Below are 13,587 nucleotides of genomic sequence, written 5' to 3'. Positions count from 1 at the left end.
ACTGCTCTCAGAATGTTAAAGAAGGACAATACGATGACTATTGTACCAGCAGAGATAAAACAAATACGACTGTAATCATGAAGAGAAATACTCTATACTCTAGTTAAAAATGGCCACAAGACAAACATCAAGTCTAACCCAATCTTTTAACATATGTAAAATGTTAACAAACTTCTCACGAAATACCATAAATAACTTGGAATATAGATGGTAAAAAATAACAGCACTCTGCCACAAACACACAAACTAATTAATGGCTTGCCTAAAATTCATAGACAATTCTACTTTCTGACCCATAGTTCACTGCAGAAGTTCAACATGCCATCCCTTAACTAAATATCTAAGTGTTAAGAACTCAGCCCAGTATGTATAGAGATTATAAAAACAATCAAAATAACTCCATAAAACATAACAATCAACTTTTACGTATCCAATCTCTTCACTCACGTATTAATTTCTGACACATTACAAATGCTCTGCCAACAGCTTGAAAATTATAGAACGACAAAACTGACAATCTCAATAAAAAACAGAACTCACAAGCTACTTTCAGCATGAAAATAAATACTACCGACAACAAGAAAAAGGCCTAGCTATGGACTTCCCCCTAGTGTCAGTATTCAGTAAATTCTATTTGCAACATTTTGAGGTGAACATCTTCAAAACAAATATTCTATGCCACAAAATGTAGCTAAGATATTTCGATTATACATTAGTTATATAACCACATACTACAGACAAGATTCAAATATTCATCAGATATTTCAACATATAATATCTAATGATACATTTAATAACAGAAGTACAAAATAAACTCCTGTCTCTTGACGTGAGTTGCCAAAAGAGTTTGTTGTAAACCTATTGATACTGGTATGTACCTCGACTATTTAATCACCCCAACACACCTCTGAACAGTATAATAACAGGTATCATAATTTGCTTAGTTTATAGAATTAACCCGATTTGTAATACAGAAGAAGCTACGAAGATGAAAAAAGTACATTGCTATAAACATCATTAGTAATAGACACCCGCATCAGAAGATAAACAACAAAATAAATCAGATAAACACTATTAATAAACAGTAAAAAAGTACACACATACAACCATATTATCCTATATATTTTAAAATATGCATACGTTTGAATGTGTAAACAACATTAAGAAAGAATAGTATGCAAAAGATACAACACAATATGGTCGCAATTAGCATACACCTAACCACCTAAATACAAACAGCATTTACAATATTTCCTGTGAATATGGATTCCAGTACACTGAACAAATAAAAAGACCAACAAATGTTAGAAATATGGAGGCTAATAAACGTACAAAACTCGGTTTAACAGATCTATACTCAATAATCCATTATACCAAAGAAAGAAACCAAAATAAAAATTGAAATAATACTATTATGGTAAGATATATACCACTCATGTGGAAATTAGAAATAAAAGAAATCTTCTACGTCAAATTAACTGATAACACACTAAATTAGCCTTGTACAGAAGTCAGAGAAACCTGGACATCTCTCCTGAAATATTCAAATATTTAGTTGATTCAAGTTTTAATTAGTAGACTCCACTCGAGTGACAATGTATCATACTCTCATCAAGAAAATTTTGGATTGAATCTCAGCCACTACCTTCACTCGAAGATGGTGACAGAATAGTAGCTGAAGCATAATATAAAACTTGTTAACAGTTGGTATCTTGTTACTAAAATATGTTTGTTCACTGTTTTTGAATTTCACGCAAAGCTACACAAAAGCCATCTGCGTTAGCCGTTCTTAATTTGGCATTGAAAAACTAGAGTAAAAGCAGCTAGTCACCAATACCCACCGCCAAGGTTTGGGCTATTATTTCACCAATGACCAGTGGGATTGATCATCACATTTATAACGCCCCTAAAAATGAACGAGTGAGCATATTTAATTGAACAGGGATTTGAAGCCATGACCCACAGATGGCGAGTCGGGCACCCTAATATGCTGGCCAAGCCAGGCCTAGTTAAATGTTTTGGTAAGTTTGTTTGTTTGCTTGACGTTGAGCAAAAAGTTACACAATCGGCGGGCTATCTGTTTTCTATATACTAGAGGTATCGAAATCCAGTTTCTAGTGTTGTAACTGTTCAATGAATTTTGCGCAAAAAATAAACTGTTCATTGTTAATTGAAAAGTGATAAACTGTAAAGAAGGCAGCTAGCCAACACCACTACTACTGGGCTACTCTAATTGCATAATAGGATCGAGCGTCATATTACAACGCTCCCACAGCTGAAAGGATGAGTGTGTTCAGTGATAGGATTCAAACCCACGACTCACAAATTGCGAATCAAGGACTCTGTATACCACTCTTTGTCAGGTCAAAACATATAAGCTAACTAATAATTACACTTTAAAAAATTGTATAAGCTACTAACCACGACAACGGTTAATATACGATCGCCACAACCTTACCGTAAGTATTTTACCTTACATGTGCCATGAGCATTAAGAAAACGTCATGTTTTACATTCAACATTGACGTTAATATGCTCTAAAGAGTTGTTTAAACACAGCATGTTTGGGAAAAACGAACGAAAGCTAATATGTGAGTGTATGTGTGAAATAGGTGATTGCAAGGAACATTGTGCATACGAAGGTATTAGTTAGTCCATAAAAGACTTAGTCTCCCAGGATGGCCCGGCATGGCCAAGTGTGTTAAGGCGTTAGACTCATAGCCCGAGGGTCGCGGTTTCGAATCCCAGTCGCACCAAACATGCTCGCCCTTTCAGCCGTGGGGGCGTTATAATGTGACGGTCAATTCCACTATTCGTTGGTAAAAGAGTAGCCCAAGAGTTGGCGGTTGGTGGTGATGACCAGCTGCTTTCCCTCTAGTCTTACACTGCTAAATTAGGGACGGCTAGCACAGATAACCCTCGAGTAGCTTTGTGCGAAATTCAAAATAAACAATCTCCCAGAACTTCGAAAAATAATGAATGTTTGGAAAAAAAGAGCCGTGGTTGTAAATGAGTTAACTTTATTCACATGAGGCTCGTGCACTGCTTTATTGATAAAGTACTCTGTGACCTTGATGACTTGGATTGATCACAGTATTTACACCTGCTGCCCATATCTCTGTCTCGTCTAACAAACTTCTTTAGAACTTCAAACAAAAAATCAGTCTAACGTTAGAGATGATGCGAATATGCGCGTCAGATGATAGTTGGGTCTGAATGAAACAAGAATCAAGTGGCGTCCAGAAGGAAGATTCCAGAAATCTGTATAAAAACATGGTTACAATAGAACATAACATTAAGGTGTACATTAAATAATGTTGTGTAATGCATAGCCAACACATACTGATATATATGTAAATGTCCACGTCTACAAGCAGGTGAGTTGATATGTGTTATCCCATTTGTCAATAATTATATAAATTTAACTTTTTATTTTGTTACCCTTTAACAAATAATGATCACAGGCTACATACGTTGTTCAGCATACGTTGATGGTCACTATCTTAGAAATAACTACGAGGTAAAATAATTTAAATCAAAAGCAATATTTAATTTTGTTATTATATTTATACACATATTAATTAAATCCACTATGGATCATTGTAGGTTCTTGTTCACTTCAGAATTTATAACGGCAATTAAACTTTAAGTGGCTTCACCTCCTTATGAAAGACCACATGCCAGCAATATAATCAATGTAAATATTTTACTGATTCAGTTCTTATACTTCGCGGGTTATTTAGAATATATTTTACGAAGTAGCTAGAATGCCATGTAATAACAACGGATATGGTCATATTTTAAGTTATTGTTTGTTTTATTTTTTACAGTATAGCTTTCATAGCAGGGAGAAAAAATGGTTTAGGCATAGCTTACATGAAAAAATAATTATCAAACACCATCATTATTCGTAATTCAAAACCTAGTTATAACTTGAGTGAAAAAAAAATATATAACAGAATTTTCTTGATCACAAAATCCAACTAATAAGCATGTAAATGTATGAAATTAATTGTCTTGCCATAACGCTAAAAGAAGTAAATTTCATACCTCAGTAAAATGTTTGAAACAATCTCTTCTATCTTTTAGTTCACACCTAACTGATTAGCACAAAATGCCAAGGAAATATTTCCCTGTTTGTCTTTTGTTCTTTATTGTATTTAATAAATATTACTATTTCGTGTCAAACTGCTCTCTCATATTTTTCATCTGCTCATTTATTTGTTGTCAGGCATGGCTTAGTGAGTTGTAGCTTAGTGGATCCATAGGTTGATCTCTCATTACCACAAAACACGGTGGGTGAGCTTTAAAAGTAATAATTACGTTGTGCGAAAAATAATGGCGGATTTTAAATTGTAACTTTATTAAAAATAAAAAGCAACTTTATTAATCAAAATAGTGAATATGTACACTTTTGACAACCAGAAGCAAGATTATTTATGCTATAATGATAAAACTGTGAACTCCTAGAACTCAGAAAATTTGTAAAGCCATTTTCTGCTGCTGCTTTGTCATTGAATCTTTTGTCCAAATGCTTGAAAAGCTGGTAGTCGGTGAGAGACAGGTTTGGGAAGTAAAGAGGATGAGGTAATGTTTCGTAGCCCTGTTCACTGAGCTTATGGAACGTCATTTCAACAACGTGTGGCCGAGCATTATCATGAAGTAAGACTGGTCCTTTTCGATTGACTAGTGCTGGCATCTTTTCACACAACTTTCTACGCATTTCTTCTAATTCCTCACAGTAAACCTCCGCAGTGATATTTTGGCCCTGGTTAAGCAAGCTGCAATGGATAATATCGGTCACAGACCACCATACAGTGACCATAATCTTCTGTTGGTGCAACTTTGGCTTTGGGAAGTTTTAGAGCCTCGTCGTGATTGAGGCATTCTGATTGAGGCTATCTGTTGTCGTAAAGGATCCATCTTTCGTCGCAGGTAACAGTTCGAACAAGAAATTGGTCATTTCTTTTGCTCAGAACCAGCATAGAGCGCAGTTCAAAATGGCAATTTGTGTGGATCCATTTGTCGAATTCTTTCACTTTTCCAGTTTGCTCGAGATATTCCGAAGTTGTGGAAATGCCAACACCCAATTCTTGTGCCATTTCTCGAACAGTTTGGTACGGGTTTCTTTCCACTAATGCTCTTAATTGATCATTTTCAACAGTAGAAGGACATCCTCTGCCCTCCTTATCTTTAAGATTTACATCTCTATTACGAAACTTATGGAACCAACGCTGTACTCTAAGTTTGAAGGTGGTTCCTTTGCTCCATGCTTGGTTGATATTGCGAGCTGTTTATGATGCATTATGATCATGCTTGAATTCATGCAAAACAATGATCTGCAACTTTTTCCCGTGAGGAAACAGAAAAGGAATGGGCATGATATAATAAAACTTCCTCTGTACAGCCTCGCAAGGGAACAAGTCCTACATCCTGTTCATGGGTTAAAGTTATAAAACTTAGTTATACTTATCATACAATGACTAGACGTTTCTGTGAATCAAATTATTGGAGACAATACGTATACTGCACGATACCAGAAGAATAAGTTTGTATTTTGTTTGTTTTTGAATTTCGCGGAAAGCTACACGAGGGTTATCTGCTCTAATCGTCCGTAATTTATCAAGGTAAGACTAGAGGGAATAGTGAGATTGACCATCACATTATAACACCCACAAGGCTGAAAGAGCAGGCACGTTTGGTGTGACTTGGATTCGAACTCACGACCCTCAGATTACGAGTCGAGCTCCCTAACCACCAAGGCATGCCGGGCCCAAAAGAACGAGGTATTTGTGTGAAGTCATACATTGTATGTTTTATATTTCTTTACAACTTGTCCTTTTTTTTTGCAGTTGCATGAGAAGGCAACAGGATTTCGAACACTGATTGATTAAAATACAAAAGTAAAAAATTCTAAGAGGTTTCTGTGTATCGATTTCGTAGAATCGTTACCATTTACACAAAATTACAAGAATGGCGACACAGTTTTGTATTTAACCATAAGTTGTATAATATCATGAACAAGGATGAATGAAGCAAGGACTGGATGTTGTACAGAAGAGGTATTATTACTTTAATAACATCAGATGTTAATAACATCTTTAATAACAACAGATGTTGTACAGAAGAGGTGTTATTACTTTATACCTATTCCTACCTTTTCTCATCACTTTTTGAGTGCACCCATTCCTACCTTTTCTCCTCACTTTTGAGTCCATCCATTCCTACCTTTTCTCCTCACTTTTGAGTGCACCATTTCCTACCTTTTCAGTTATTTTAAATATGTTTTCCACTTGCTCATGCATGTTATTTTTTAATACAAGTTGACATGATCTTGCTCATAATTCATTAAATTATGCTTACATCTTGACTGTATGTCATCAAAGTGGATGTGCCCCATTATACTGCAGTATGTCCAAATAAGGTTACGTGTCTGTGTAGTGTGCATTCTCTTCACCTGTGTCGCGTTTACAAATTGTAAGTGCATATATGGGTTATACGTGTGATGGCACATTTTTTGCATTGTTCAGTATTATTTGGATGATGTAGTGTATGTTGTGGTTGCATGAATATATTAATGGTTGATAATTTAGTTAATTAATTTAATTAGCTACTCCTCTTGATCCCTGTTCTATTGTTCTCTTTTGTGGACTTATAACTAAATTAGGTCTGTTGTGTTACACAACCACAAACGTTTAAAAATATCAGGCAATGAAACTGAAAAAAAATGTTTTTTGTGAATGTTTGTATATAATCTGCTGATGGATCGTTCTATGACTTGTTATTTTGTATGTGGTTTATCTATCACATAGATATATTTATCAATAGCTTTTGAAGATTTAGTATTTGTTTGCTAAAGATGTATATGAGAAAACAATTTGGATTACACGTATTGTGTATCCTTTACTACTGAAATTATTACTTATACTGCTGTATCATTATAAGTACTACCTGAACATCAAACTAATTATAATCAGCAGTACACAATGAGTACATCATGGATGATTTCAGACAGCGTTTTGAGAATGTAACTTATGGTTATTTAAATTTGTTAAATTGTCTTATTTAAATTTAAATGAAATTTGAGTTTCTAGTCAGTAACGTTTCATGTTCATTATAACTTCGTCGACTTTTCTATATTTTATTAAATATTTACTTGCTTTTTGGTTTATTGGTGTTTTTAAGAATATTTTCGCAATGCTAGTCAACCCTAATTTGAACCGATAAATTGACAAGAAAAAAAGGTAAGTCAGACACTCAGCAACACCACCTGTCGGTTATTATTGTCTGCTTGAATAGTAGAACTTGACAGTTATTTTTATAGCACATCTCTCCAAACCCAGAATGTGGAAGAAGGGAACATGAACCGTACGTCCTCAGATTCACAATCTGGGCACGCTAAGCATTAAACCATTACGATCGTATTGAATTAAAATGTTTGACCATGCAGCAGTTAAACCTTTAGCAAGCACGTGATCTAAAACACATAAATATGCAATGAAGCAGATTAAAAATAAATTTTGTCGCCGTCAAGATTCTCGTCACAACTACATAATACAGGCACGCCAGAATGGATAACACGCTGAATCCAGAATTATGGTCCTCCGACCACATAATAAGTTCTCTATATATATATCTTGAGCAGTAATTAAACTGTAATGGGTACCTCATATGTTTGTTAGGCGTATTTTCTAGGCAGTTAGTGTGGATATTTTATCCTAATAGCTAAAAATACGTTTCCTATTACTCGATGATACAAAGGAAATTACTTTACCAAGTTGGATACTCACGTTACAAATCAGTATAATAACGTTCAACGAAATCCTAACATATACACATATATAGAGAGATAGTAATTTATATAGATACATATACCAAAACACAAACTTACCTTTACAATTTCCTGGATTTTTTAAAATTTCTCCTAAAGAGAAACCTGATAGTTTATTGAAACCCTTTCTACTTTCAGAACCCCAGTGGCGCAGCGGTATATCTATAGTCTTGGCATACTAAAGACCGGGTTTCGATACTCGTAGTGGGCTGAGCAAGGAGAGCCCTTTGCAAAGCTTTGGGCTTAATTCAAAGCAAACAAACACGCTCTCCTTTCAAATATAATGTATGAATTTAATTTTGTGGTTTTGTGTTTATATCATCGACAGAAACGAAAACTTAAATAAATACAATTTTGTTGTTTTTGTTTTGTAAGTAATCAGTCAGTAAATACATACACGTAGATAATCAGTCACAATATACATACATCTATATATTTTGCTTCTGACGAATTCTTTTATAATCCGTTGGATCAGCCGTAAATGCATTGGCTTGCAACACTAAAATCCCGGGTTCAACTCTCCGCAGTATACAGAGTCAAATAACCTTTCGTGTTGTCTTGTGCTAAATACAAGTGTTTTTGAGCTTGTATTTGAATATTACTATAATAAAGCATCTTTTGTAGTTCATAATGTCATTTTTAAGTAATGTTATGTTGAGGGTATAACGCACAATGTAGACTGCATATTGATACGTTGATATTTATGAGGCTGAGATGTTGATATTCCACATCTAGAAATTAAATTTGAAAGAAAAAGAAAATTCAGTGCGTTAACGTTGGCTATCGCCGTCATATAGAGATCTCCCGTAGCTGCGAAAAGACAAAAAGTTACACAATTCCTTTCTCAATTTCATCTTGCTCTCCCATAATATTATACCATAAACTCTAAATGGCTCACTTTGACTCTAACATTCCGCGTCAATAAGGCGATATACAACAAAATTCTCCAAGCGTTATAAAATATCGTGCTTCGATACTTTCATACATACTTCATGAAGTGTTAAGCCTCGTACCTGTAAAAACCACCGATTTCTCCAGAAGAAATATTAATGTGTTAAACATTTATAGACATTTCAGATAGTTAATCGCCTACTCAAACCGCTGAATGTGTAAAGTAGCAGTTTTTTCTGGTTAGGCAAAGCTCTATCAGTCCAGAAAGACTATGTTTACAAGCTACATCTACAGTTTTCATGCGTCTACTTGTCGCCTCAGAACATCTACATCTCCATTAATGTCACAAACCAGACTTTTATATTAGTATTTATCACAATATTTTTAGAGCAAAATGTTTGTAAAACCACGATACTATCCACTTACAGTTGGCTGAATCACCACGTTACTATGGTAACGAACTGATGAATTACAGAGAAACCAAAGCATGTTAAACCTCTGGATTTGGTCAAGCAATATTATAACAGAATACGTGCATTGTGAAATGATCCTCTTCTTCTCATGAATGAATAGTTTACCAACGGTATTTAGCTTCGTTTAAGAGATGTTTAACCTGAGAAGGTAAGACACTACGCTTTGCACTCAAAAACGTGGTCAACAGAATGTTTTTTTTTTCCTTTGTTAGTCACAGGAACAGGATATTGTTATTCAAACATTGTGTTATCATCAGAATGGTTATTTCGCACCTTTTAAAACACATTATGTATTGTACGCTGTTATTTAGCAATCTCCTGCTGTTTGAAGTAATATTGTTGAGAAAAAGCTCATAAAAAGAAAGACGAAATTTATACTGTGAAATTCCTTTTCATGCCAACGTAATTGGTTAAAATGACGGCAGTCTTTTGACTACAGAACATTAAACCCATTATTGAAATACATCTCCATGGATAAATAGTCGTGTGTAGTCACTTGCTAAGAATTTCCTTTCTTTTGTCTTCTCTGAGAAAGCCAACGTTTTGATGCTGTAACTGGACCCAGTTTGGTCAACAACTCACAACTTTAAGTCTATTTTTGACCATTTAGATAGAACACGTCAATCAGATACACGGACATTTTCGCTTTCTGGATACTTTTCTTTTAGTTCCAGACCTGGTGCTGACAAGGTACATTTTGTTTTTGGTGAATTTTCATATATTAAGTTAACGTAGCAGGAACTTTTATCTGAGGTGTTTTCGCTAGTTGTTTATCAGACTCCGTTTCGTTTGCTTTAAACAGAGCTATATAAACTGCCCTTTATCCCATTGTATACTTAAGGTACTATTCAGGTGAACAACTAAATATCTCAATATTTTTGCAAAGCAAACGAAACAGTTGATAAACAGCTGCCAAACAGTGCCAAAACTTCCTGCTACGTTGTCTTAATATATGAAAACAAAATAAAACAAAATGTACCTTGTCATGATAATTTTAACTACGGACCTCTAAGAAGACAACTAGTCGAAAACACCTCAGATAAAAGTTACTACTCTTAACCGAATAACGGGATGGATTATCATTCTTATAATTCACCAAAAAGCGAACGTATAAAGCCTTCCGTAGCACCAGGTCTGGAACTCGAAACCCTCCGATATGACATTAACAAGCCTATGTTCGAAACATAACCTTGGAACTAGGAAGACGGTGTTTTCCATAAGCTATACCTGTGTTTAGTTCATTGCTTCAATAATTACTTTTTTTAATACTGTTATATTTTAAAACTTTTACAAGATAAAAACAATTTCATAGGATTTTTTTCCTGTGAGGATTTCCTGCCCCTTAGTGGCATAGCGATATTTTTGCGGACTTGCAACGCTAGAAAACAGGTTTCGATACCCATAGTGGGCAGAGCTAAAGCTTAAGCTTTGTGCTTAAATTTAAAACAAACAAACAAACAGGGGCTTCCTGAGAAAAATAAACTTCTACTTTGTCATCCTTGCATGTATGTCAGATTAGCCTACTTTTCAGAATATATATATATATATATAAACCTCTAGTTAAACACTGTGAGAATATTTTTATCGACATTTCCTGAACAAAATGAGAAATTTCTGTGGTCTATAATGTACAGAAGGAAAGTAAATACTCCAACCTGGAGTGTAGATGGCTATTACAACACTAAAACTCAGATTTCGATACCCGTGGTGGGCAAAGCACAGATAGCCCACTGTGTAGCTTTGTACTTAATTACAAACAAGCCAGCTGGTCACTCATGGCAGACATCCTGAACTAAAGTAGACATATTTTATATTATAAACATACAGCAAAATTCATAAGCGAATTCCTCGGTAAAATTATTTTTATCGTCCAGACCAATATTTTGTTGCCATCTCATATCATTCCGTGTAAAACTCGTAAAGAATGATCTCGATTGTGACATTATGTGGATTTTAATAGAAGTAATTTAAATTTCAAAAGGTTTTTCCTTCTTATTTGTTTCAGCCACTTTACATTATCCTAACAATATTGCTATATATTTAGTAAAAACTGCTTAAAAGCTGATTCTTTGAAAAATATAATGTTTTCAGTATTAATGAGCTTAAAGAAAATACAATTGAACTAATTAATATCATTAACTTTGCTACTGGTTAAAAATCAAGTGAGACATCTACATAAGAATAGGAATTATACGTTCACCATACGTCCATCATGATACATGTCACGTGTTTATTCTAGTCAGTTTGGCCAAGATTCACAACCTTCGTAAGCTTACACTTATCAACCTCTATATAGTGTATTAGCCTTTCAGCTAAACGATCAGGCTGAAGAAAACATGATGAAGCACGTATCTTCACTAAACCTAACGCTTGGTAACTCTCTGCATACCAACTATTGAAGTTTACCTCTTGACACTTGTGGGTTTCTTTTGTTGTCTGAATCATGCTATCTGCCGTTCAGCTAACCTATCAGAAACAGGCCGCATTGTGTTATCCACTCAGTAAGTCCATGCTATTGGGATAAGTAACTATTGACGAAGATCAGTCTTATCTGAGACTACATATTCTTTCCAATGGAGAGCCTACAGTTTTTTATTGAAGTTTTCTCCAATAAGGCCACCTTTTCTTTTGAGCATCACCCCGGTACAGTACTTAAACATTCTTCTACACACTAGTTATCACCCCCCCCCCACCACCAGTGGCACAGCGATATGTCTACCTACTTACAACGCTAGATACCTGCAATGGCTAGAGCATAGATAGCCCATAGTGTAGCTTTGTGCTTAATTACAAACAAACATACACTAGATATCGTGTATGATATTCTTAAGAAACCACCAGTACTTGCATCATATGAATTCCAACACCAACTGCGATAAGTCTAAGGACTCACAATGTTAAAATCTGGAGTTCGATTCCACTCAGTAAACACAGTAGATAACCCGATATGGCCTTGCTTTAAAACAAACAAACAACAATCAATCAATACAAATGCTGCCTGACAGACCTGCGGATCACTAAGTGCCTCACACTTTGGAAGCCATTTTCCATGGTTTCTAGTAGCGATATAGTACATATGTTTACATATTCAGTTGTTCCCACAAGTGACGAATATCTCTTTCTCTACATTGTGTTCACTGATCTGAGAAAGTGGTATTTCACTTATTTGTACACCGAGATATGTCCAGATTTGACCTGGTTCTTTTAGTTGCTTCTCCTGAAGTTTCTGATTGGTCATATCTACGTACATCCACTAGGAAACTTACCAATGCTTACATGATTTGCCTTCAATGCTATTGCAATGGCCTTCAGATCTACATAATGTCCAAAATTCGAACATTCAACAAATAGACAAGCTCTTACCGTCTGTAATGTTATACATCTGTTCCCGGTGGTGCTGTTCAAAAATGTTCTACTCCTGAACATTGTGTGCCAGCACAGAATGACATATTATTTGGCTTTTGAAATCACTACTCATTTAACTGATGTACTGTCAATTCTAACAGTAAAATTCATACTAACTACCCCAGTAGCACAGCTGTATGTCTACGGATTCACAACGCTCAGTTTCAAACAAAATTCACGCTATACAAATAGTAGCAAGTGCTACAACTTAGAACAGTTATTTTTGTTTGGTAATATCATTATTCTGAAGCTGTCTTCCGACAGTTCTTTTATATGGTCACATCTTCTAGCACCAGTTGCAATATAGCTCTGATTCACAATCACTGGTACCTATAATATAGAAAGTGTGAAATAATATCACACCCTAAAAAAGCGAATTTCGATGGCTGAGCTGTTAAGATACAGTTTTCATCTATCTAATACACAAATCAGCTTTAACAAAACATAATAGACAATGTTGCAAACTACTTTGATAAAATTGGCCACAAAATGTGATAATACAATGAAGAGCACGAAAGGCTGTGAACTTTCTAGATAACAAAGGTGAAGGAGGATATCAATATCTCTGAACACCCCAGCTGGAAAGTTCATCTTCCTGTAAAACTAAATACCTGTCACGAATTTTCTGTTTGTTTTTTGATAACAAAATATAGCCAGGTCTCATTCACTATTATCTTTACATGATCATTGAACAATCCATCTCTGCCAACTATGTTATTACAAGAATCCACAACATATATCATTTTCAAATCTGCTTGTGAAGTTCAGTTCAATTGTGATACTACAACTGACTTGAGAATGCAAAATTGGGCTTCTGGCCTATAAATATGCTCAAATTCTTGAAAAAACTTGTATTGAATTGTACAATGTTATTTGATCTCACATGAATTGTTACTGCTGCTTTCTCTCTATCATAAATCCTTTGACTTTTCGATAAAGACCTTTCCATAAGAAATACAACACAAACTGTATAAAAATGACAAGAAA

The 13,587-nt window shown here is 34.9% G+C and overlaps 2 pseudogenes; both read right to left on the bottom strand.

Moving 5' to 3' along the window:
- Positions 1 to 3,160: 3,160 nt before the first annotated feature.
- Positions 3,161 to 4,825, bottom strand: LOC143236354 (histone-lysine N-methyltransferase SETMAR pseudogene; annotated as a pseudogene).
- A 73-nt stretch (positions 4,826 to 4,898) lies between these two features.
- On the bottom strand, positions 4,899 to 12,433 carry LOC143236353 (histone-lysine N-methyltransferase SETMAR pseudogene; annotated as a pseudogene).
- Between the last annotated feature and the right edge of the window lie 1,154 nt (positions 12,434 to 13,587).

This window comes from Tachypleus tridentatus, chromosome 13, assembly GCF_004210375.1.
Source record: "Tachypleus tridentatus isolate NWPU-2018 chromosome 13, ASM421037v1, whole genome shotgun sequence".
NCBI classification, from domain to species: domain Eukaryota; kingdom Metazoa; phylum Arthropoda; class Merostomata; order Xiphosura; family Limulidae; genus Tachypleus; species Tachypleus tridentatus.
This window is presented reverse-complemented; position numbering and strand designations above follow the sequence as displayed.